Source organism: Pelodiscus sinensis, chromosome 1, assembly GCF_049634645.1.
Source record: "Pelodiscus sinensis isolate JC-2024 chromosome 1, ASM4963464v1, whole genome shotgun sequence".
Taxonomy (NCBI): Eukaryota; Metazoa; Chordata; order Testudines; family Trionychidae; genus Pelodiscus; species Pelodiscus sinensis.
The window spans coordinates 14,630,607-14,655,090 of NC_134711.1; the positions used below are offsets into that span (position 1 = coordinate 14,630,607).

The 24,484-nt window shown below is 44.3% G+C and overlaps 1 protein-coding gene across 1 annotated transcript in view; it reads right to left on the reverse strand.

Moving 5' to 3' along the window:
* Positions 1-24,484, reverse strand: part of FRMD4A (FERM domain containing 4A) — a 567,858-nt gene that overhangs the window by 543,249 nt on the left and 125 nt on the right. The gene's annotated exons all lie outside the window — the stretch shown is intronic.

Here is a 24,484-nt window from a genome sequence, read left to right on the forward strand (position 1 = left end):
AAAATAAAGGATAATAATGATGTGGTACTACAAGAGGCCTAACTAAAAGTAAAGGGATACAATTGAGAAGATATAGGCTGAATATTAAGGACAACTTTCGGATAGTGAGCATTATTAGGCAAAAGTTACCCAAACTTTAGAAAGCAGATCCCCCACTTAAGAAAATTAAACCAGTCCAGTCCCCCAACACTGTAGCCATGTATTGTTAAAAGCCTACTCAGATTAAACAGCTTCATCATGTGATACTATTTCTTTCTTTCATGCTTGGATGAGCAGTGACATAGTTAACATTGTTAATATTTAAAATATCAATCACTGGCATCTCATTAGCACCCGTTGAAATGGATGAGACAGTTCATATAATAAATCTTAGGCTTTCTGCAAATTCAGGCTGATATTAGTGCATTGCCTAAACTCAGGTCATGTTCTGAAGGTTTTTGCCACAATTATAGCAGCTGGAGACATACTTAAAAACAAACAAGGAGAAAGTTGAGAGCCTGGAGAAATTTAAAAAGATCTATTCTTTCCCCTTGTCTTGTTCCTCCACTTGCTTGAGTAGAGGGAGATAGATCTCACACACTGGAAAACACTGCATTAGACCGTGAAAGTGAAATGTCTCCCAAGGAAAGTAATCACCCCTGAACCTTTTCTTTGTTAAACTAAATAGATTCAAAGAGCTCAGTCTATCATTAAAGACCCAACTCTCATTTTAGTATTAGATGATAGACCACACTATAAAAGTTACCATAGGGAACAAGCCCATCTTGATACGGTTAATCAACCTGTCTTTTCCCTCTCGTTAACTCCTTTTGCATAACAGAATCCTCAGAACAACAAAGTCAATATTGCTTGTGTAATCCCCTTTTTCCTCCCTGGATTACTCGGGAGCAGGTCACACTCACATGTGTGCCTGGGTACCTGATGTTTTTAACATAAAAGGAGATTCTGAGTATCCCAGTGGCTATGTTGTTTAGTTTGGGATTCCCTATCCACCCTTGCTCCTGAAGAATATATAATGATGGTGCCTCCACCTGTCTGGCCCTGTACACACTTAATGGTGTGCTTTGGGAGCCTCCAGGAATAAAGTTATTCCAGCAATTATCTGGATCTAACTCCAAGACAACAATTATAACTAATATATATCTAATTGATTAACTTAGAATTAACACCCTTTTACTTAACAACTTAAAAAAACAGGGGTTAACAGATTAAAAGTGAATAAAATCAATTAACAAAGTATACAGAAAGCAAACTTATCCTATCTGGCATTTGCACTGCCATCATTTATCCCACCCCAGAATGTGTACTCCTCAGGATTCAGAGTCCTAGACACTTGATTTATGTAGATCCTTTCCTGCCACAGGCACAGCCAGGATCTCTCCAGGGATAAGCCCCAGCAGACTCTCACAAACAGGCTCTAGCTGCAACACAACAGCTCCTGGACTGGAAAAGGCTCCACACCAGCAGCCTGGCTCCTCTCTGCAAAATAGAGCCTACTAACTCTCTCCCTCCATGCCTGGAAGAGCCACCATTCCCTCCTTTTTCCCCAAGGGCTCATGGGAGTTGTAGTCTCTAGGGCTAGATTCAGGGCCGGACCACAACATTTTGGCACCTGAGGAGGGGAGCTCAAATGATGCCCCCATGCTCCCTCGCTTGGGCCAAAACTTTGAAAGGTCTCAAATCTGCCCTCCTTCCTCCAGCACAGCACTCCACCATCTCTGTGCATCAAGAGCAGAGAGAATACATATGCACCAGCAGCAGATACAATTTTCTACACTCTGGGTCACAGAATCATAGAATCATAGAACCATAGTGCTGGAAGAGACCTTAGAAGGTCATCAGGTCCAGCCCCCTGCTCTAGGCAGGACCAATCCCAACTAAATCAACCCAGCCAGGGCCTTGTCAAGCCGAGACTTAAACACCTCTAGGGATGGAGACTCCACTACTTCCCTAGGTAACCCATTCCAGTGCTTCACCACCCTCCTAGTGAAATAGTTTTTCCTAATATCCAACCTGGACCTCTCCCACCACAACTTGAGATCATTGCTCCTTGTTCTGCCATCCGTCACTACTGAGAACTGCCCTCTCCATCCTCTTTGGAACCTCCCTTCAGGAAGTTGAAGGCTGCTATCAAATCCCCCCTCACTCTTCGCTTCTGCAGACTGAACAAACCCAGCTCCCTCAGTCTCTCCTCATAGGTCATGTGCTCCAGCCCCCTAATCATTTTGGTTGCCCTCCGCTGGACCCTCTCCAATGCATCCACATCTTTTTTGTAGTGGGAGGCCCAGAACTGGACACAATAGTCCAGATGTGGCCTCACCAAAGCCGAATAAAGGGGAATAATGACATCTCTGAATCTGCTGGCAATGCTCCTCCTAATGCAGCCTAATATGCCATTAGCCTTCCTGGCTACAAGGGCGCACTGTTGACTCATATCCAGCTTCTCATCCACTGTAACCCCCAAGTCCTTTTCTGCAGAACTACTACTTAGCTGGTTGGTCCCCAGTCTATAACAATGCTTGGGATTCTTCCATCCCAAGTGCAGGACTCTGCACTTGTCCTTGTTGAACCTCATCAGATTTCTTGTGGCCCAATCCTCCAGTTTGTCTAGGTCACTCTGCACCCTACCTCTGCCCTGAGGCGTATCTACCTCTCCCTCTAGCTTAGTATCAACCGCAAACTTGCTGAGGGTGCAATCAATCCCCTCATCCAGATCATTAATAAAGATATTGAACAAAACCGGTTCTAGAACCAAACCTTGGGGCACTCCGCTAGAAATCGACCGCCATCCTGACATCGAGCCGTTGATCACTACCCGCTGGGCCCGGCCTTCTAGCCAACTTTTTATCCATCTTACCGTCCATTTATCCAATCCACATTCCCTTAACTTGCTGGCAAGAATATTGTGGGAGACCGTATCAAAAGCCTTGCTAAAGTCAAGGTATATAACATCCACTGACTTTCCCACGTCCACAGAGCCAGTTACCTCATCATAGAAACTAATCAGATTGGTCAGGCACGACTTTCCCTTTGTGAATCCATGCTGACTATTCCTAATCACTTTCCTCTCTTCCAAGTGCCTCAAAATGGATTCCTTAAGGATCCCTTCCATTATTTTTCCAGGAACCGAGGTAAGACTGACCGGCCTATAATTCCTTGGATCGTCCTTCTTCTCTTTTTTGAAGATGGGCACTACATTTGCCCTTTTCCAATCATCCGGGATTTCTCCCGATCCCCACGACTTTTCAAAGATAATGGCCAAAGTGGCCCCCCTCCCACAGTCTGGCACCTGAGGCAGCTGCCTCAGTTCGCCTCATGGTAAGGCCAGCTCTGGCTAGATTGTTGCACAAAGGATCCTCCCGGTAAAAGTGAGAGGATCCTTTAGTTAGGGGTCTACACTTACATGCAAATAAGACATTTTGGTATATTTTTATACTGACAATTATAGAAACATAGAACTGGAAAGAACCTTAAGAGGTCATTAAGTCCGGTCCCCCTGCACTCATGGAAGAAGAATCACTATCTAAACCATCTCTGACAGGTGTTTAAAACTAGCAAAATGCTGTGAAGCAAATGAGAGACTGAGTCAAGCACAGAGGAGAGGGAAAAACACCTTTTTCAATATAAAGGTCTGTCTGCTCTAATGTCAATGAGAAAGTGGGAAAAAGGACTGGTGGGCCATTAAGATTCTTCCAGCTACATCTTCCTGGAGATCAAATGGAGATTACCCCTCCTTCTTTATAGTCCCAATTAATTATAAAGGTATGGGTCCTAATTAGTGTTGAAAATAAACACATTTGTTTATTTCTGGGAGCAACATTTTAATTTTTCTAATGAGCATTTCTGCCTAAAATTGTGATTTTTATAGGAGTGAATGGCTCTCTGAAATTTTTAAAATGTCACACAGCTTCTTATCGATTTACATCCTAGTGCTATAACATTTTGGCTTGGTTTATTGCAAATTATCTTTTAATGCTTGTACTTTCCGAGTGCTAGGAAAGACAGTTATACTTCTGGTAGGGAACAAGTGAAGAGGAGAATTCTCACATGGGTATTTAGAATCCCACTGTATACTCTATTATAGCATTCAATGGCTGCAAAAATCAAGCAGCAAATCAGCAGTGAATATCAATTATACATCTGCTGCATTTCAAAGGCAGATGGTACTTTAATTATATATCTGAAATGTTATGGACAATTTTCATCACCCCAACTTCATTGAAATATTGGCTTTAGCATCTAAAAATATCAATGCAAGGTACATGCTTGATGACGCATTACAAGAAAGAAGTAATCATTTTTTAACAGAAATATTCCACCAATAATCCAATAATAACCCTAAAATTAGCCCTCGTGCTCCCAGTCCTGTTACTCTCATCTACATGAGAAATTTTTACTGATGACACCATAGTACAACACTGTGAATAAGGCTTGCAGGACTAAGATTTGTGTGTTATAATTTCTGAAAAGTATATATTAGGCATTAAGTGGTGAAGTTTGCTCGTGATTATACTAGTTTAAATCAGAATTAACCTTACTGGGGAAAATGGAGTTACTCTGAATTTCCACTCATGTAGCCCAAACCAGAATATATCCACAAGAGAATTAGGATCCAAGTATGTTTCCACTAAAGTATATGGTAAAAGTTCTGCTGAAATCAACAGGTCCAGAACTGCAACCACCAGTCAAAGAGTAGACAATTGATATGGGGCCACTTGTATCCTAAATACTTATCAGCTCAATTACAGTTGCAGGCATAGGTAGGGTTGCCAGATGGTTGAACCAAAAATACCAAACATCTCCCCCCCCGCCAAAAAAAAACCCACCAGGGAAAAAGTTCTGTTGAGGAAAAAAAGGGGGGGGGCAGACCAAAGTTGTTGAGGACTCCGAGACCTATTAAGCAAAATAAATAAATAAATAAATAAATAAATACATAAATAAATAAATAAAACAGCATCAAAACAGCATGGCCCCTTTCAGAGTGAGTGCAGAGTTAGAATAGGGATAGGAACAGGGGAGCGGTTGAGCACTAAGACCCAGGGAAAGCATTGCTTCCCTTGGTCTTTAGGCTTTTTTGCCGGCAGCCATTTTGTGTTCTTGTTCAAGCCAGAACTTAGCTTCCCTGTGGAACCAGGTAAGCACGGGGTCTGGAGGTGGAGAGCTGAGGGTGTCGGGGCCCAGGAGGGAGGCTGGGGGCTGGGCCTGGGAGCTAGGGTTGCCAGGTGTCTGGTATTTTTGCCTCCTGGCAGGGAAAAAAAAATCAGAAACGACCGGACATTTTAGGTGTCCGGTATTTTCTGAATTTTTTACTGGACAGGAGGCGAAAATACCGGACTGTCTGGGTCAATACCGGACACCTGGCAACCCTAGGCACAGGGCCAATGCTCAAAATCCTATACTTACAAATTATACTAAAAATAATAGAATTTGAGCACTGCTTGAAAAATATCCACTTGATTCCCCTCTTAGTGAGAGGTTGGTCATTAACTAAGGCCAGAAAGTATTTACTTTACTTATATGGACTCTGGCAATACAATTATTATTGCCCATCGATAAGTCAATAATAATTCAAACACACCTAGGACTGCATTCCATTCCATGATAAAACAACCCCATTGTTTTCAGTCAGTAGAACCCATTTGGACTAGAGATGTAAAAATCCGTTTAACTGGTCAACCGACTAAATGTAATGTGGTGCCTGGGTGATGCTTACTGATTAACCGGTTAACTGGTTAACCTTTCACAACTTTGGGTGCACTGCTTGTCAGTGCTTAACTACACAGACATCATTTTTTGTACAAATGATGCTAGACATGAAAAATGTCATGTTCAAAGTACATATTGGGGTATGTGCATGTGCACCCACAGGGGTAGAAAGTTAAAATGTCAACTTGTGTTGAAAGTGGCTTCTTCACACTTAACCATAGCACCACAGTGAGCAACACGGTAATGAGAGGCAACCCGCACTGCAATGATTGGGAGTGGATTCAAATCCAAACTTCCCCACGTGTCAGATTCTGAGGTTTGGTTCTGGGCCATCTCTAACTGACATTGTTTTATTCATCTTCCACGACTTTGATTCACAATGTGCTAAATGATGAGTGGTCCCTAACAGAATTTAAATACTGCATCAAAGGAAAGAAGCCTCTTAGAACTATTTTCCAGGAAAAAAAAAAACCTGAATGTGGATCCATCTAGGCTGACGACAGAGCTATTAAAAACGTGTTCATGTTATAAGGAGCACAGGCATTTCAAAACAGACACACTGTGAGGGGGGCGCGAGGGGGGTCACTCACCACCGTAGCGGGGGTCCGTCGTCTGTCCCCGGAATCAGTCCATTCCGTCTGGCTCGGCCTCCGCTCACGGGCGTTCCCCTCTGGACCCCTTCCAGTCACATATGTCTCTTCGCCACACTGCCCTCCAGCAGTGCCCAAGTCACTCGCTCTGAGCCCCCCTTCCGGGGGTTTGGTGTCTCTCCGGCAGGCCTTGCCGTAGGCCTAGCAGGCTGGCCGGTTGGCCGTCCAAGCGCCCTGGCCCAGCCTGACTCTCTAGCTCTGCCCTAGCTCCAGAGAGCGTCCTGCTCCCTCGGCAGCCAGGCTCGCACTGCCTGTGCTGAAGCAGCCCTTCCCCTTTATAGCTCCCAGCTGGGCCTTAATTGGCCAACGCCGCCCAGCTGGGCTGAATTCCCCGGGCCTGCTCCAGGCCAGGGTTTGGCTCTTAAAGGGGCCAGTACAGGGCAGCTGCCCTGTTACACACACAATTAATGAAATTACATGCCTGTCCTATCACAAGGCATGAGAAAGCAAATAGAAAAAATTAGTTACTGAATATACAAAGAACATGAGAAATAAAGATGAGACCCCTTTATCTTCACCGGATCACTAGGCATCAAGAGTTTGTAAAGTATGCTTTGAAACTCTTGCAGAAAGTGATATTGGCCCCAACTAACAAGAAATAACCACATGGTGTTGGATGAAGCAATCCTTCTTGGGCAGCACCGGGTTCCAAACAATAACTTCAGAGGGGAGAAAATCTTTGCACTAAGAAGTTGTATGTCAGACTTCAGCTCAGTCTTTGCTTAAGTGCTCTGTTGCTTTCCCCATCCTGTCTCTGGTTTTGGCTATTTAGGGCTCATTGTGATCCATTAATGCTCCTGTGCAGTCCCATTGCAAGAGTGGGACCTTATACGATAACTTTCTGCCCTGAAATACTCAGGGTTACGTTTTAAAGGTATATTGGTGCCTAACGTCCATAGAAGTTGGGCCAGATTTTGGAAAGTATTTATATCAGCAATGAGTAACCAAGAACAGAGCGTGGGCTGTATGAGTGGACTTCCTACCCTCCTCCTTCTCTCCCAGCACTTTTGGAGCACCATGAATCTCCTGATTGATGCTCCATCTCCACTCCTCCCCCTTCCTCCAGGAGCTTGAACAGCTACAAACACCCGATTCATAGCATTCCAGCACTGGGAAGGAGGAAGAGGAGTGCGGACGGAGTGAAAATCAGCAAATTTGTGGTGCTCCAGAAATGCTGGGAGGGAGGGGCAGGAGTAGAAAGTGAGCAAGTGGCACGTGGGAGAGGGGCACAGACAAGGGGTCCACGGGCTGCAGGGGGAGCCCTATGGGATGCAGGTTGCCCACCACTGATTTAGTCTCCTAGCTCCCATGGGGCTATGCCCTACTGGGCAGGGAGCTGCCTTATTCTATGGGAGTTGCCTAGAACATTTTTGGGCGCTTGAAGAACACAACCAAACAAGATACACTACCATGATGGTGCTGTGTTTTATGTAAAATGTTGGCCAGCAGTGAACATGACTATAACCATTTTAATAAGAAAGACATTGCTGTAATAAGTTATCTTCACTCAATAGTTCTTAATTATTTCAGTGACTCTCAGTTTCTTTTTAAGCTATTATTTATCGTCCTGCTTTCTGTGAGGCTAGATTTGGTGAGACGTGCTAGTCAGACAACTCTGGGTACTGTTTTATCCTCAGAAAGGTGCCAGATGCAGCATTTATTGCTAATGAAACAGACATGAGGTAATAGCTCAGTCTCCACAGGCCACCCATGTCTCGGCCACTGCTGAAACTGCTAACAAGAGCACGTCTTGTGGTAATTGTTTTTGGGATATGGACACTTACTACTAAGAACTGGAATGAGATCAGACACCAAGAACATTCGCTTTGATCTACAATGGACATTGTCATCGGATAGAATAATGCAATTATTTAATTTCAATTTATAAGACAATGGACCAAATTCTGCTCAGATTTATACCTGTATAAATGCTGAGTAACGCCATTAAAGTCATTATAAATCCAGAGGAACTGAAGGCATAATTTGCCTTCTATCTCTGAAGACAGAAGAGAACGGGGGAAAAAAGTTTTAATACAGCTAATGTTCATGTTTTCCTATTACAATAGTCTGTACCACACTAATAATGATGACCTTAACTAGGCATGTCCCAGGCCACTAATGACCTGGGTTTAATGGCCCAAGACATAATTTTAGGCTATCAACTATCATGACCAGTAATTAATTACCAGGAAATACATTGTCATTTGACTATTAAGGTTCAATTATGTTCTGATTATTCAGAATAAACATATTTCAAAGCTGTATCCATGGCTTTACTTTACTAGGTTTGTAACAAAAGTCAAACATATATTTGGCTGACCATATTTGTTAGAACATTCCTCCATTGACTTTACCCAAGTTAGTAGTAACTAAACCATGAGAGTCTTTAAGTCTTAGAATCACAGGCTGCCCATAGATGGGAAATGTTCTCAAAATGGATTTGATATCTGTATTACCAGAGCACTCCATAAAGGAATTAATTTTCAGAAATTTAATGGTTCAAAGCTGGTTGGACGAGTTGCGGTGGGGCGGGGGGGGGGGGGGGGGAGAGAGGTGGGGAGGACAGGAAAACTCATTGTAGGAAACAAGCCTTCAGTGGCAGAGAAAAAGAGAACTTTAGTTCCTGTAGATCTAGCTGAGCCCCAAATAAGGTAATTAAGATGTGTACAGTTGTGGATTCTGCTTTTTGCCTTTCCTATATTTGCTGCTTTGTACTGTCTTGGCCATTGCAATTCTTTGTCTTCCATTATCATAGGAAGACTTTTTGCAAACAGGTGGGTTTTGTATCATTCTGAAAAAAATTATGTTTGGGTTTAACTTTATCTTCTCTGGTTGGCTGTTGGCATCATTCAAGAAAGCTTTGTCCCCTGTTCTCCTATGCCCTTATAAAGATTAACACCAGGCACTGGAATTAGCACTGGAAGTGAACTACAACCCTTTCACAGCTGAACATAAGAACATAAGAATGGCCATACTGGGTCAGACCAAAGGTCCATCTAGCTCAGTATCCTGTCTGCAGACAGTGGCCAGTGCCAGGTGCCCCAGAGGGGATGGACCGAAGACAATGATCAAGCGATTTGTCACCTGCCATCCTTCTCCAGCCTCTGACAAACAGAGGCCAGGGACACCATTTCTATCCCCTGGCTAATAGCCTTTTATGGACCTAACCTCCATTAATTTATCTAGCTCTTTTTTAAACTCTGATATAGTCCTAGCCTTCACAGCCTCCTCTGGCAAGGAATTCCACAGATTAACTGTGTACTGCGTGAAGAAGAACTTTCTTTTATTAGTTTTAAACCTGCTACCCATTAATTGCATTTGGCGTCCTCTAGTTCTTATATTATGGGAACAAGTAAATAACTTTTCTTTATTCGCCCTGGCCACACCACTCATGATTTTATAGACCTCTATCATATCCCCCCTCAGTCTCCTCTTTTCTAAACTGAAAAGTCCCAGTCTCTTTAGCCTCTCCTCATATAGGACCCGTTCCTAACCCCTAATCATTTTAGTTGCTCTTTTATGAACCTTTTCTAATGTCAAAATATCTTTTTGAGGTGAGGAGACCACATCGGTATGCAGTATTCAAGATGTGGGCGTACTATAGTTTTATACAGGGGCAGTAAGATATTCTTCATCTTATTTTCTATCCCTTTTTTAATAATTCCTAGCATCCTATTTGCTTTTTTGACTGCCGCTGCACACTGCGTGAATGTTTTCAAAGAGCTCTCCACGATAACTCCAAGATCTCTTTCCTGATTAGTTGTAGCTAAATTAGCCCCCATCATATTGTATGTATAGTTGGGGTTATTTTTTCCAATGTGCATTACTTTACACTTATCCACATTAAATTTCATTTGTCATTTTGTTGCCCAATCACTCAGTTTGGTGAGATCTTTTTGAAGTTCTTCACAGTCTACTTTGGTCATGATGATCTTGAAGGGCTCGTCTACACTGGCCCCTTTTCCGAAAGGGGCATGGTAATTTCAGAGATCGTAATAGGGAAATCCGCAGGGGATTTAAATATCCCCCGTGGCATTTAAATAAAAATGTCCGCCGCTTTTTTCCGGCTTTTAGAAAAGCCGGAAAAGAGCGTCTACACTGGCCCCGATCCTTCGGAAAAAGCGCCCTTTTCCGGAGGATCTTATTTCTACTTCAAAGCGGCGGACATTTTTATTTAAATGCCGCGGGGGATATTTAAATCCCCCGCGGATTTCCCTATTACGATCTCTGAAATTACCATGCCCCTTTCGGAAAAGGGGCCAGTGTAGATGTAGCCGAACAGTTTAGTATCGTCCGCAAACTTTGCCACCTCACTGCTTACCACTTTCTCTAGATCGTTTATGAATAAGTTGAATTATGAATACGCTGCCTTTTATTTCTTTGAACTATTGCCAAATTGCTACATCTCATAACCTCATCAACTCCTTGGGCTTCATTGCAGAATGCCCAATCTTAATACCATACATATCATTCGTCTCTTTGCAATGCTTAAGGAATATTCATTGGGTGCATTTAGATCGGAGTCTTTTAGAGCATGAGATGACCGTTCATATTGCTAGGTCATGTGTGTGCTATTATTTAACAGAAGGTTTTTGTCCAAAAAGACGACATTCACACCACAAGTAGTGCAGGAAACACATGCTCAATTCTAAGTCACAAAGGAATGGTATTGATATTTTACCTAGTCTAAAAGCAAAAAAGCCATCCACTGATTTTTCAATTCATTCTTCTCTCTTAAAAAAAAAAAAACAAATAGTTTTGGTCCAGTACTTCTTAATGACCCTTTAAAGCATGTTCTGTACCATATACAGGCAGTCCCCGGGTTACGTACAAGATAGGGACTGTAGGTTTGTTCTTAAGTTGAATTTGTATGTAAGTCGGAACTGGTACATATTGTAGGGGAAACTCTAGCCAAACATTTTTTTTAGTTTTGGATAGCATAGGGAAAGGTTAACTCCCCTCTAATGTTTGTTTTGCTGTCTGTTCCCCTGTTCAGAAGATTTCACATCTATTTCTGTCCCTGTGACAAACTCAGGACTAAAGGAGTAACTCATCAAATACCAAACAGCTCTGCACCATGCTTTGAGCTAATAGCTTTATTTCCACACACCACCCAGGGTTCTAGGAGGAGGGTCCTTTTTTTGCTAACACAATGAGGCCAGCACTTTGTTTGTTTTGGTGGAGTCTTTGTTTGCCCAGGGAGCCCAGCATGTATAGGGGGAGGAGGGGCGGAGAGGCTGCTTTTGTCTGCTGTTCGGCAGCCTGTTGCTCAGGGGAGGGGGCAGCCTGTTGCTCAGGGGAGGGGGCAGCCTGTTGCTGGCAGGGGGGAGGGGGGAGGCGTGCAGGATGCGAGGCCGCGGGGGGAGGGGGGGGGCAGCGGGCGTGGGGAGGCACTTTTCCTCTGCCCGGCAGCTCTGCGGGATCCCTGTCCCTGTGGCCAGCTGCTGCAGGCAGAGGCCAGTTGGAGCCGGCCGAAGAGGAGGAGGAGGTGGATTCTAGGACCCAGGTGAGCGAGCCCCGGGGACGCTGCTGCGCTCCGGGAGCCCGGCATGTATAGAGGGGAGGAGGGGCAGAGAGGCTGCTTTTGTCTGTTCCGCAGCCTGTTGCTCAGGGGAGGGGGCAGCCTGTTGCTGGCAGGGGGTGGGGGGGGCAGCGGGCGTGGGGAGGCACTTTTCCTCTGCCCGGCAGCTCTGCGGGACCCCAGTCGGAGCCGGCCCGAGGAGGAGGAGGATCCTAGGACCCAGGTGAGCGAGCCCCGGGAATGCTGCTGCGCATGTGCGGGAGTTGCCTCACCCCGTTCGTATCTAGGGATCTGACGTAAGTCGGATCCACGTAAGTCGGGGACTGCCTGTACTGAGATCTGTTCATTTATATTTGTCTGTTTCAAGGGTCACTACAATCTTGATGGACCAAGAGGTTTCAACCAGCAAAACCCTTCTTCTGGGAAATACATATGGCTTAGACTGCTATGGGACAGTAAAAATAAATCTTTTTATAAAAGAGAAACAAATTTACACCTTTATTATTATTTCTTTGACATTATTTTATTGTCTTTTAGTTTGAAATGTCTCTGAAGCCAAGGTAGCCATTTTTTTGCCTCATCTCAAAAATGCCACACAGGTGGGTTGATTTAAATGAATGTGAAGGACTCCATATAAATCCTTGATTTTAATCAACTTTTCCATTTGTACTTCAGTTATTTTCCCATTGGTTAATATAACCATTACATCATGTAGGTTTGCAACCAAATAGTCTTTTGCACTATATTTTGTACATCTTTTTTCTACCACAGAGGATGCACTATAATTATATACATTTATTTCATGTACTATATAGCTTACATTTTCAGATTCTAATTAATTAATAGTGTATTTTATTAAGTTATACAATGGTGAATAATATATTATTTATTTACTGGGACTGTGTCCAGACTGCGGTTTTTTTCCAAAAAAAAGTACCCAAATTGCAAGTCACAATTTGCATACCTTTTTCTGCTTCTTTTGTCGGAAGAGGCTTTTTCAGCATTTGGCCTGTCTACTCAGGGACAAATGTCAGAAAAAACTCTTTTTCAGCATATCCCTTCTTCCTTGTGAAATGAGGTTTACAGGGATGCCAAAAAAACACATCTGTTCTTCCGAAAAAAAAAATGGGAAGAGCAGACACGTTCCTTGGATGCGGCAGCGTTTTTCCAGTATCCCGGAAAAACTCTGTAGTGTAGACATATCCTGGATAATTAACTTTTTGCTCATGATTTGTGTCAAGCTGCTTTAGGATTGTTAGGACAGTAACTGGAATTTTAATTAAACGCACAAACAGCATATCAAATTAATTTTTATTCAACAAAACAAGCCCTTAATAAAGGGCAGGACCTATTGTGCCACGTTTATAAAGCTTGATTTCAAAGGACAGATATTTTCCCTCCCTTTCTTTATAGAGAAAAGCAGCCTTTAACACAAAGATCTTGACTGAGTCTTATGGATGCAGAATTATTTTTATATAAGTGTTTTAAGAGATTATAATAAAATTTGGCCTTAACATATTTTGTATTACATTCACATTTCATTTTAATTGTTTTTTAAAAGAAAACATATTGCCATTTACATAATACAATCAAAATAATCTGATTTACATTTTAAAAATCTGTTTTAAATGCACATTTTTATTCACCCTAAAGCCAATATAAGTAGATGAAAGATAGTAGCTAATTACAGAGACTTTCACATTAACTGTATTTATTGAGAAGTAACCATACAGAAATTTTGCAATTCTCTGTCCTGTGATTGATTGATAGCAGTAGCCAATCAGAGTAAAAGCTTTTCATGGGATTGAGAAATATATGTAGAGTGACTTTGGAAATCAGACTGTCATAGCCAGAGTTCAGGGAACTGAATAAATACAGCAAGCCAGGATTAGAGAATTACACATGTGAAATAGAAATATTTCGTATGAAACAATATAATTACAAAATAACGTATTATTAATTTTTGTCTTGGGGAATAAATGAACACTGTCAATTAACAAATCAATTTTTGTTTAAAGATATACTCTGAGAACTTTCATTGTCAATATACCAAATGATGCATCCATGCTGCCAACCGACCACTTGTCTCTTAATTGTATAGACTCTCTTACTAATCATATTGAAACCTACTCAAATGCCCATTAATTCACTCCCAGAAACATCCAATTTTATACTCTGACAAAATCAAACACCGTTGTCTTAGACAAAGAAAAATAAATAATAACAAAATAATCTTCCTAATTATTCTGGGTATCTGAAAAGTGTTCCTGAAATGAAAACCACAGGCCTATCCTTAGTAAACAACATTAAATTGGCATTCTGTTTTGTCCCTAGAACTAAGCATGATAAAAAAGGGAGAAAGTAAGACATGGACATACTGCCATCTGCTCCCTCTAGTTCATTCACACTTTTAAAAACACGTGTGCAGAAAAGGAAATCACTCACAGAATTACAATGGTAATAATGTCATCATTCTCCATCTAACATGGCTCAATGGTCATATAACACATCCCATCATAAGAGGCTAATAGCAATCCAAGGATTCAACCTGAGCTGCATTAAGTGGCTTCTGAATTTGTAATATTAACATCCTGGTTTCATTTTTCACCTGTTTATATGGGTTGAGAAGGGAGCTTAGATATGATCGTGGTGAGCATTCCAGAATTATATGGAAACAAATGAGGGCCAGGCCTGGAGTAGTAAGAAGAAGCTAGAGTGACAGAGTTTAAGATCAGAAGGGAATACCAGATTATTTAGTCTGACCTGTGGCGTATCACAGGTTCGCACTGCCACCCAGCATGGGCACACTAAACCTGACAACCCAAAATTAGGCCAAAGTATTATATAAAAGAGGCTGTGCGCTTGACATTCCCCCCAGCTTAGCTGGCTTGCTAGGGCCAGCACAGCTGGCCTGCTAGGGAGGATAGTTCTTACTACAGGCAGTCCCCGGGTTACGTACAAGATAGGGACTGTAGGTTTGTTCTTAAGTTGAATCTGTATGTAAGTCGGAACTGGCGTCCAGATTCAGCCGCTGCTGAAACTGACCGCCAGTTCTGACTTACATACAGATTCAACTTAAGAACCCCAAGCGTCCCCAACTCAGCTGCTGCTGAAACTGATCAGCGGCTGATTCCAGGAAGCCCGGGGCAGAGCAACTCTGCCTCGGGCTTCCTGTAGTCAGCGCTGGTCAGTTTCAGCAGCGGCTGACTTGGGGACGCCTGGGGCAGAGCAGCTGGGGTGCTGCTGGGTTGCTCCAATAGCGCCGCTCCTCAGCGCTACTGGACCAACCCAGCAGCACCCCAGCTGCTCTGCCCCAGGCATCCTGATTCAGCCGCTGCTGAAACTGACCAGCAGCGGCTGAATCAGGACGCCTGGGGCAGAGCAGCTGGGGTGCTGCCGTGTTGGTTCAGTAGTGCCCAGAGCGGCGCTGCAGGACCAACCGGCAGCGCCCCAGCTGCTCTGCCACAAGGTCCACAACAAAAGCCTGGTCTGCTGGGGGGGGGGGCGCACTAGCTGCGCCCCCCCCCCCCCCAGCAGACCAGGGACACGGGGAGCAAAGCCGCAGCGGCAGTGGGGTGCCGCGCCTCGCAGCACCCCACCGCGGCTGCGGCTTTGCTCCCGGTGCCCCTGGTCTGCTGGGGACCGTCTCCAGCAGACCAGGGACACCGGGAGCAAAGCCGCAGCCGCGGCGGGGTCCCGTGCCTCTGAGGCTTTGCCAGAGCAAAGCCTCAGAGGCGCGAGACCCCTCCGTCTCCCCGGCTTTGCTCCAGGTGTCCCTGGTCTGCTGGGGACCATCTCCAGCATACCAGGGGCACCGGGAGCAAAGCCACAGGCGCGGCACCCCACCGATGCTGCGGCTTTGCTCCTGGTGCCTCTGGTCTGCTGGGGACCGTCTCCAGCAGACCAGGGACACTGGGAGCAAAGCCGCAGCCGCGGCGGGGTTCCGCGCCTCTGAGGCTTTGCCAGAGCAAAGCCTCAGAGGCGCGAGACCCCTCCGCCTCCCCGGCTTTGCTCCAGGTGTCCCTGGTCTGCTGGAGATGGTCCCCAGCAGACCAGGGGCACCCAGAGCAGCTTTTCTCGCCCCGGAGGTCGAGGTGGCGGGACCGCTGCGCTCTGGGCGGTCCCGCTGCCTGCGAGCTCCGGGGCGGGAAAGCCCCGTTCGTAAGTGCGGATCCAACATAAGTCGGATCCGCGTAACTCGGGGACTGCCTGTACTCTTAAAGACCATTCTCAAGTTATTTCCCCACTGGAGCAAGGGATGAGCTGAGTAGGTGCTTCTCACCACGGCAACTAAGATCTATTTCTCAGGGGCTGAGGTCATTTAATTAGTCAGAGCCACAAGGTTAAAATGTCACATGCATGTTACACATACTGAGCAAGGGCAGTAAACAGTGAGACAATTTCAACCTGAGAAGTGACACAATTAGACAGCGAATGAGCTCACCCCTCTTTTGTAACACTGCTTCTCCCAGAGGAATTAATATGATCCTCCAAACCAAGCTCTCTTGCCATCGAGATAATGGACATAGGCTAAATAGTACAGAACACATTTCCATAGGGACTTCACTTCAGGGATCTAAATTTGGGCTCTGCAGTCCAGCGTCTGCATGCCCAAAATGTGCATTGCACATAGAAGCTGGGTAGACTCTACCCAATTTACACACTCACAAGTGTGGGTTTGGCAGATATAAATTTAGCCAACTATGGCTGTGTCCAGACTCAGGGGTTTTTTCGAAAAAAGTAGCCTTTTTTCGAAAAAACTTCCCCTGCGTCCAGACTCAAGCCGCGTTCTTTCGAAATTAATTCGAAAGAACGCGGCTTTTCTTTCGATGGCGGTAAACCTCATTTCACGAGGAAGAACGCCTTCTTTCGAAAGTTCCTCTTTCGAAAGAAGGCGTTCTTCAATGTAAATAGGGCTTCTTCAAAAGAGAGCATCCAGACTCACTGGATGCTTTCTTTCGAAAAAGCAAGCCGCTTTTTCGAAATTTCTCCGTGCAGTCTAGACGCTCTCTTTCGAAAGAGGCTCTTTCGAAAGATGCTTTCGAAAGAGCCTCTTTCGAAAGAAGCCTGCAGTCTAGACATAGCCTATGTGTAAGATGTGACCCTATGTTCAACTTTATACGTTTGGCAGTAATAATAAGCACCACTACTCCTTTAGAAGGGCTTTCCCGCACAAGGCCAGCCTTTGAGCTTTGTGCCTTTGACTTCAACAGACGTAAAACCAGGTCCAAAAATTCTGAAATATTTTAGAACCAGGGTGTCCAACACGCTAGTCACTAGCCACATGTGGCTAATTGGATGGTTGAGTGTGGCTAGTTGACTTGAACAATGTGGCTATTTGGCCGGTGGAGTGTGGCTAGTTTGCTATAGCAGTAGTGGCTACTGCTTCAGAACTGGTTGGACACCGCAGTTATAGAGAATCTAAAGAGTTAAGTCTGACATCTGAGAGGGAAGTAGTATAATTCCTTTTTTAGAAATGGGGATGGGGAGGCACTGAGAAACATGCTCTGGGACTTTCCAAGGAAACTAAGGGAGGTAGCACTGAGCTCCCATTGATTCAGTGCAATTTGGGCACCCACCTGCATTCAGCTCCTTTGAAATGGCCTATCCTAAGCAGGACATTCACAAAGCAAGTCACAGGAGTGGAACCCCGGTATTCTGAATTCCACTTTGTGTCACAGCCTCCTCCAGTTTATAATATAACTACATCTTACACCTACATGTTGTCAGTGGCATTTTTATTCCATATCGTGGTGTTAGTGATGTTTTTAAACTTTACAAAGCCTGTTGGGACTAAGGACGCTTCTACATACCCAGGCAATTGTGGTACTAAGAGGTACATAATTTCTATATGGAGCATTACTTCTGGAAGGCTGACATTTATTGTTGAGCATATACGTAGCCTTAGAAGGCATTGGAAGGTTAAATGCATCAGTGACTGTAAGGGGCTCAGATACAACGGCAATGAAGGCCAAATAAGCCATTAGTGGAACAACCAAGGGCTTATGTAGGTTCCTGGGTCTCCGTGCGCTAATAGGGGAAGGAATGGGGAGCCAAGGGCAGATTCAGAGTCCGTTAGGCCCTCACGAAGGAGAAAGACTATAGGAGCCCTGCTGCTTAGGTGTGCTCCGAAGACCGCCAGTGTGCCTGCTCATGCGAGAGGCAGGGCAGTGTCTGAGAGAAAGGAGGGGGTGGAGTCAAATGATTGACAAGTAAAAGCCTGAGAAGAAGAGCTAGCTTGACCAATAGGAAGTGACAAGATGCCCACCCTGGGAGCATTGAGGACTTACTGCAGGTGAGCTCATGAGCTTCAGGGTGCAGACAGGGATCCCCATGAGAACTGGCCTCCGGGTACCCGGAAGAAATAGCCCTACACTTGGTCCTTTCCCTCTTCAAAGCAAATCCCAGTTTAAAGAATTTGTGGGCAGGAACTCCCCACCCAACCAGACTGAGTTAGTGCTTCAGCTCCTCAGATACCTCTAGCTGCTAGCAGGGCTGACGTACTGCTGTGAGTCATGGTCTGCATTGGGGGCCAAAGGAGCCTAATCCTCTGCAACGCTCGCACCACTGGGGGAGAGGATGTGTGGTGGATTACTGCGTGGGCCCATGGGGCCTCAGTCAATCTGGGGTGCCTGGAAAAATCTCTGCTCCCCATGGCCTTGGGGTTGGAGGGGCTGTCACTCCCTGCCATGGAGCTTTACCATTCTCAGGGCCACAGAAGGGACTGGAGCTAGAAAAGAGCAAATGGGGGTGGGACCTCTGAGGGAAGAGACTGAGTAGGGGCAGGACAGGGGCAGGGCCATGGCGGAAGGGGTAGAACAGGGGCAAGGCCATGAGGGAGCAGGGGGGGGACTGTGTGTGGAAGGAGCAGAATGTGGGAGGGGCTCCAAGCTCAGAACTCCAGCAAGGGGCAAGAGCAACACCGTGGTCCAAGCTCTCGGTCCTCCTCCATCCTGGCCCTGATGGAGCTCTCCAGGACAACAGGAGGGCTGAGAACTGAGAGGAGGGGAAGGGCCTTGACTAAAAGAGGCAGGGCAGAGGCTAGTCTTCTCAAGGGGAAGTTTCACCTGCTCCCAATGTTGTGAGTGCATCTGAGTTCTAGGGTAGGAGACTGGGAGTTAGGATTTTAGTAGAGATACTGTCGCTGCACCTGATCCCTGCATTCCTTTGTGGTGAGGGGAAATCCTGCGATCAAAAGCAGCCTGACTCTTGCATGAAGAGGGTCCCTGCCGGCTGGGTTCTTCAGGTCCTCAGCAGTGACTGAGGAGTCCAGATCAATCTGTGAGCTGGAGTACCGTGGGTGGAGCGCGCATGCAACATCTTTTAAATGGTCAGGGTAATTATCTGGGCGACTCCCTGCTCCCTGAACTGTGTCCTCAAACCAAGGGGTTAAGGATTTGGGGATTTGATTACTTGTTGTCTATTAAACTTACGGAGGGACTTACCGTCTTATCTCACGCAAGAGTCATTTGGGCTGCTTTTTGCTGCTGCAGAAAATATCATTGCAACAGGCTATCAAGGGCCCCTCCAAAGAATATGTACAAACAGGATACTAATTTTTTTTCATTTGCCCATGTTACATAACTGGGGAAATTCATGCATATGATCAGCAAGGGCATTGGTGAGTCTGTAAGAGTAATGTTTTACCCTGTTATGCTATATTTACTTCCTGTTTAATACAATGACCTTGTTGAATATATTGTATATGGTTATGATATTTCTTGGGAGTCTCCAACTCTCTGGCAAGTAAGTGAGGGTTCCTCTGAGGTTAGCATTTTCATTCCAAATTGTCCTGGTGACCCTGCGAAGAAGGAGTAAGGGGCACTGGCAACTACATTCATATAGGAAGAAAATAAGGATGTTACACACTGCTGAGCTGGAGGTGGGATCCAGAAGAACCCAAGCCTGTCCATCAAAACCTGTAAGGAGATTGTTGCTAAACGAGGTATCTGGTCAGAGAGGGAGGCTATGGTCAGGTCTACACTACAGCTGAAAGGCTGGCTTAAGGTACGCAACTCCAGAGACATAAAATACATAGCTGTAGTCGGCTTACCTTAAGCCGAGCTTGGTACCATGTTCACTGTTGCTCCCGTCGGCTTTCCTTACTCCTTGCGACTGCAGGGAGTACTGGCACCAATCAGAGCTGCCCTCAACATTTGATTTAGCGGGTCTTAACTAGACCTGCTAAATCAAACACCAGAAGATCGATCTTTAGCACAGCAAGTGGAGACATGGCCTACTTTAGCTAGGTAGGAGGCAAGTGAAGATAACAAGAGGAGAAGCAGGAGTCAAAAGTTCAGATGTAAATGGAGAAGGGCCCACCATGGTCTTGCTGATGAGAAGCAGAAGCCTCATCGTGAGGTCAGTGAGGGCAGAACCAGTGGCTGCACTGGAACAGGTGACTGACTTGACAGGAGATCATTCTGAGCAACAGTGTTTTGGCTTAACTGCAGAGGACAGCTGTGGTTGATGCCTTCCCACTCTGAACCTCTGCAGTCAATTAGTGCGTATTAAAAGGCGTTTTAACCTACAGTACTCTAAAAGGTCAAATCCCTGAGAACTAATTGTATGAAATGCTCTGGTGCTGTCTCAACAGCAACCAGGTAACATAACTTACTATGCCATTAAACCCCCCATAATCAATACATGTCTGCAGCTTTAAAACATTACAACAGACTGATCAGATGAACATAATAGTCACACGGCTATTGCAATGATTCCCATCAGTGCTAAAGATTCTAATACAGAAAATCCAATGGCTTGTCTTGGATGAAGATACACATGCTATTACACCGTTATAATGCTCACTGCTTCTGGAATACAGAGGCTGATGCAATCTTAATGCTAGTGATCAGGTGATCCTACAGATAAAATTGCTTATGCTCTGTTACAGGTGACTTCCTCAGTTCCAGCTAAAATGACACTGCTTGTCTTGTGTTGAAATTGGTGCAGCGCTTGGTAACGTCACTTCTACAAGGCAAGGCATTGCTCATACTCAAGTAATTTCTAAGATGATTGACCACTGCCAAGAAATAAGTGATTCAGTTAAATTTTTAAATTCATTTCCATTTGTATTAAATGCAGCAGCAGAAAAAATGCATTTTGGATCTGTATTAAAGAGCCCTTTCATTGGACATCTTCCCTGACTTCTGCCTACATGGGAAACTTGCACCAGTTGAACTTGAATCAGTTTTTAAATTCATTTAGTCAAGGTAATTCTAGCTCACGTGGACGATTCTTTTGATATAAGAGTAGACAAAAAGACGGCCCCTGTAGGTCTTTTTGTTCTGTGTTTGTACATTCTCTAGCACAAGGAATGTCCTAGCTCTACCACTGAGGCTGCCCAGAATTAGTGCAATACAAATAAACAAATTAATAAATAATAATAATTAATAAATATAAGCTGAAATAAGACTATCCAGACACAGGGGTTTGCACTGATTTAACTAGATTACACTCTGGCTGTGTCTAGACTGCATCCCTTTTCCGTAAAAGGGATGCAGATTAGACACACCGCAATTGCAAATGAAGCGGGGATTTTAAGAGGAATAAGGGATCTTTCGGAAAAGGCTTTATTTTCCGAAAGATCCCCGTCTAGACTGGCGCTTTTTTCCGGCAAAGCTCCGAGCCAAAAAAAAGTGGCAGCCATGTTTATGCAAATGAAGCAGGGGGGATTTAAATCCCCGCTTCATTTGCAATTGTGATGTGTCTAATTTGCATCCCTTTTACGGAAAAGGGATGCAGTCTAGACACAGTCTGTTAGTTAAACCTTGTGCAGACCACACCTGCCTGCCTGTCTTTCCCTAATCTGTGAGGTCTTCAGACATACTCATCTGGTACATCTGAGAAGTGCTTAGCAGGCCATAAGCTCTACAACAAACGGTAATTAGCCAGTACAATTGCCAGTGGCATTTGGGAAAGCAGCATGGTCCAGTGTTTGGAGCATCTGCATTCCCATATCTGCCAGTGACTTACTGTCAATATGAGTTTGGCCATTAACTGCTTTGATTTCCCAATCTGTAAAATAGGAATAAGAACATAAGAACGGCCATGTTGGGTCAGACCAAAGGTCCATCTAGCCCAGTTGTCTGTCTTCTGACAGTGGCCAATGCCAGGTGCCCCAGATGGAATGAATCATCAAGTGATCCATCCCCTGCTGCCCATTCCCAGCTTCTGACAAAGAGAAGCTAGGGGACACCATCACTACTCATCCTGGCTAATAGCCATTGATGTACCTGTGCTCCATGAATTTATCACCCCCCTATGTAAAATGCCTGGAGAGTTCCAAACAGAAGAACCATGCAGGGCTAAGTAGCAGTAAAGGAACCCCTCCCCAACCCCACTGCTATTGTGTTTTGAAAATAAAACCGATGATGGAACCCTGGAGGTACATGTTACCGATGGAAAAGTGTAGTACTGAAAATATTTTGAAAAGGTCCCTTTGATGCAGATAATCCACCACAGCATTAAGAGCTACTTCCGAAAGGTGAAGCCTTTAATCTTTTAATCCCTGTAATGTAAGGGAATTTGGAGAAAAGGTTCCATATCAGCTGGACGAATTATGTAGTTTTTTGTTACTGACCCAAGAGCAGGCTGCTGGACCATGTATTTTAAAGAGTGGCCAAAGGGGGGAGGAATTCTGATTGGTGGCTACATCTCATCATACACCAGAAAACCAAACCAAGCCAGCAGAGGCAAAAGTGGAATTTTTTTAGCTGCAAAGCTTCATTCTGTTCAAAACCATGGAAATGCCAAAACAACCCCCCTTTGCATAGAAGCCTCAGAGAAACATTTGAACCTAGAGACTTGGGGCATTTGTTACTGAGTTTCAATGCATAATTCCCTGTCCTAGCCTGTATCAACACTAAACTGATTGCCAGAAGGGTTGGAACCAGGAGTTTCAGATCCACCGTGGCATACTACCCTACCGCATTAGCTGAAGAAGTACCTGCAATAGCTGGTATGTAGCAGTATTGGGTAGTTATGCACTAGTGAAATAGCCACTAAAGGGCTCTACTACACAAACTTTGCTGATGCATTACATATGGGTGCATGAGAGAACAAATATCTGTATGCATGAGAATTAAGCTAATAGAAGCTGCAGGATATTCAAAGATCAGTTGCACAATAAACTGTAGCAAACAGAACTGCAGGTCAGAATACAGGATGCATACCCATGTGGGCATGCCTTGCCATGCAGAGGGCCATAGAAAGTCACAGTTTTTAGGTGCATATTTTTCAGGCAGTTTTGCAAAGTGGCAGCATTTCACCTCCACATACAGAACTGGTTAAAAAAATAAAACAAGATGGAGGGTAAATAGGAAGCATAAAAATACAGGCTGAGCATTAAGACAGAAGTAAAATAAAATAAATAATTCCTCGCCCTACTGTTTGGACTGACTGCTTTACAAACTGGAATCTTTTAGTACACCTGTGAAAGGAAAGAGGCCCGGAAAAGGAAGAGACCATTTAAAAAGCCAGGGAGGGATGGGAGAAAGAAAAGGAAGCTTGTCTCTATCAGTCTCTAGCCAATATAAAAAACAACCCAGCAGAAGATGTAATAGCATGTTTAGAGTTTCAAGCAACAGACATCAGATTTGCTCTTCTCACCTTGACCTTTGTCAACAACTTGAGATGCTCTATGGACCTATTATCCTACAGCATACCCTTGATAAATTCATGTCTGCAAATGTTCTGTTCCAGGAGACCATTCCCTTTCTCGGTCAGAAAGCAAAAATCAATCTCTCTATATATTGCACTTGCTTTTGGCTTGTAAAAAGCCTCTTGTGGAAATGTTAGACATTTGGACACAAACAAATCCAGCAGAGCTCTTACACTAAAAGTCCTCCTTATGCTGCCGCACCGAAAATGGCAACATGAATTATTTTAGAGAAAGCGAGAGAGAGAGGGAAAAATACATCTTAATAGCCATCTCTGATGCCACCAAAGGTTTATTTTAATTGCAACAAGATCTCGTTATTTTCCTGTACTCAGCCTCCACGTGTTATGCTAAATAATCTTCTTTGAAACATTATAAATAGGCAGAACTTTGAAAAGTAGGTCAGTAGCGCAACATGTAGTAAATGTCTCATATAAACTAGTCATATCTCTCTACAGGTTGCAGTCAGTATCAGGTCTGGCATATTCATTAGCTAGTCAAGTGACTATTCATCGGTTTACCAAATAATAACAATAGCATCATCTATAAACATCCGTTTGTTGTTAACAGCATAGGTATGTGGATTGATGGGGCAAAAGACTCCTTGGCATTTAGCTATCTTGCAATTAGCAAGGGGAAAAATGGGAGAAAGCAGAGGGAAGAAAAGACAGAGATTTTAGATTCTCATAAGAGGAACTACATGGAAGTCTCTACAGGTTGGGATAAACCAGGATGCAAATATACCTGTGTGTTATAGGCATTTAAAAATATGAACATTATCAGTATGCTTAAAACATCAGAGGAATGTTTCTATGTATTCTCCAAATGAACTCATTTTCAAAGTTCTCCAGGGCCTGTTAAAGAAAAGCATGTTGTCATCATGGTCTCAATGATTTTCTGCTCTGAATCCATGCACTTCCCCTCACCCGCAATAAGCTCCACATTTCA